Below are 2,731 nucleotides of genomic sequence, written 5' to 3' on the forward strand. Positions count from 1 at the left end.
ATGTGTTACACAATTTGCCTCATTCCCCACTATGTCCCTTCAACCTTCTAGGTTACCTGTCTGACCTAGTTGAAAGCAAATATTAGAGGCTTAAATCCATATTAAATATATCTGAAATTCCCATCTTCCTATGTGTATATACCTTTAACCATCAATTTTAGTTCCTTCGGTCCCTGTTATCGGATAAAATAGACACAGAAAGCTAATCAGTAACTAAGAAAGGTGATTAGAGTTCAGGGTTTTTGAATCTCCAGGTAAGGACAGCCAATAACTTTCCTTTGCAATCGAGAGAGGATAGTGTTACAAAAATTGTTTTGACCTGCTTTTTGCATTCATGATTGTGACAGGAAAACCATATTAGATCCATTGTAAGGAACTTCTACAGATCTTTAAGTGCTGCTTGCTTTCTTTCTTTTTTTTTTTTTCACAGTGACCAGTTGGCATTTATTAGTGTAGCCATTGTTTGTCACTGCAGTAAAAGTAATAGAGGAACAAAGACTTTGTTATCACAAATAAATAAATAAAGCTTATAAATAACCGAGTAACTGAAATCTAGCAGTAGCACTAGAGGAGCCCAGTCTTGTGTGACAGATGAAGCTGGGGTAGAAGTTGATAAATTCCGCCTAAAAGGAGCCTCTACTCACTGCCCACTGCCCCAGCTCCCTGGCCAGAGCTGGTCATGGCTACAGTTGCAGAATAAAAGGAAACCTAAAGAAAAATGAGCTAAAATACTTGGGGATACATGGACTTGGATCTATCAGGGGGTGAGCTGACCATGATCAGACAATCCATGACCCTCACTCCAAAGAGGGTTGGATAGAAGTTTCTCCAGATCGCTTCCGACTGATGTGCGCCAGGTGGGCATGTTCTGTGGTGTCCAAGTCAATCTCGTACTTGGCTAGGATTTTGAGGATGGGCCTCAGCTTCAGCCACCACTGTTCCTTGGGGATGTGGTGATCAAAATCTGTCTGGTCCTTCAGCTCAGTCACTGGTTGAAAGACCAGAGCCCTCTTACGCATCCCCAGAACACAGCCCGAGTCTGGTGTATTGGCAAAGATCCTCCCATTACGGTAAGTCTCTTTGATTTTCCCAGACATCCAGTTCATAGCCTTGGTGCCCATTTTAGTGGCAAAATTCTTGTCAAACGGAGTTGGGCTCCCACCCTGCTGCATGTGGCCGAGCACATTCTTCCTGCTGTCGAAGATGCCCTTCCCCTCCTCAGAGTACAGGTTGAGAATGAAGTCCATGGTAGAGTTCTCATTGCACTTCTCATTCCTTAACACCAGGCCCCTCTTCACAGTTGTTTTCATCATTTGCACCAGATGTTCAACATTTGCCTGCAGGTCCTGAATGCTGAAGGGCTCCTCAAAAATGTAGGCAGCCGCCCCAGCGGCCAGGTAGCCGCAGTGGCCACCCATAGTTTCAATGATGAACACCCGCCGCTTGGTGCCTGCTGCTGACTGCTTGATGCGGTCACAGGTTGTGCAGATAGTGTAGAGGGCTGTGTCAGTGCCCACGCTGAAGTCCGAGCCAGGGACGTTGTTGGACACCATAGCAGGGATGAGCACTAACGGGATGCACAGCTCGTCAAACTGCTTCCTGCCCTCCATCAGCTCCAGGCCCCCAGTGTAAGCCTCAAAGCCCCCGATGATGATCAGGCCCTGAATGTTAAACTTAGTGATGTTGGCACTGATCTGCTCAAAACTCTTCTTGGGCAGAGTCCTCTTAGTCCCAAGTTTGGAACCGCCTTGGCCAGTCCAGCCCCCCACATAGCTCCAGCCAGCCTCCTCGATCTGACCCTTGGCCAGGCCCTCGAAGCCATCATGCACAAGCAACACCCGGTTGCCCTGGATGAGGCCAATTCTCACGGTGGAGCGGACGGCAGCATTCATGCCTGCGGCTGGGGCATCCACGTTCATCACGGCCACCGTGTGCATGCTAGCCGATGTCTTCGAGACGGGAGGTCTGATGTGAGCCAGAAGCTTGGACGCCTCCCAGTTGTTCATGAAGCTCCGGCCTCTCAGCTTCATGGCTTCATCGAATTTCCTGCGTTCACGGCCTTGGTCACATCCTTGGTCACCTGCACACACTCCATGAGGAGCAGCGCACAGCCTGGTTACCAGAGAGGCTCACCACGCAGGCCGGGGTGTCCGGGGTCCCCACCAAGAGTGCCATCACTGCTTCCATACCCATCCTTTCTTTTATGCACATATTTATCTAAAGATATATTGAGAATATTAAACAGTTTGGAAAAGATACACTAATTGATGAAAGGACCTATTTATTCAAATTTAACAGAGCAAAACCTTTTAGACATGTGCTCTGGACACGACAGGACTTGCCATGGTATGGAACTTGCCCTCCCCCCATAAACAACTAAAAAATTGCAGAATCGAGACAACAGGCCATCCAGGACTCTGGTCCCTTAGAAAAATATAAGACCTATGAATGCTGTATCTCTAGAGGCAGTTTTTAAACAATGGCAGAGGGAGGAGGAACTCAAGGAAAGCACATTACACTTAACTGATTTGAGGCGATAGAGATTGAGGGGCTTAAGCATCTTGAATTTGAAAACAGAGTTCCATAGAAGAAAAAGCTATGCAGAACAAGAAAGAAAGCTTCTTGAACCTGCATAGGGGGGCTCTAAAGTCTTTGAGTGAATACTTATCAGTGCATTTCTTTATGAAGCTAGGAAAAGAATATGTGTCACAAGAGGGCTATAAAATAAATT

The 2,731-nt window shown here is 46.9% G+C and overlaps 1 pseudogene; it reads right to left on the reverse strand.

Annotated features, from left to right (window-relative positions):
* Positions 1-650: 650 nt before the first annotated feature.
* Positions 651-2,193, reverse strand: LOC112919683 (ATP-dependent 6-phosphofructokinase, muscle type pseudogene; annotated as a pseudogene).
* Between the last annotated feature and the right edge of the window lie 538 nt (positions 2,194-2,731).

The sequence above is a fragment of the Vulpes vulpes genome, chromosome 4 (assembly GCF_048418805.1).
Source record: "Vulpes vulpes isolate BD-2025 chromosome 4, VulVul3, whole genome shotgun sequence".
Lineage (NCBI taxonomy): Eukaryota > Metazoa > Chordata > Mammalia > Carnivora > Canidae > Vulpes > Vulpes vulpes.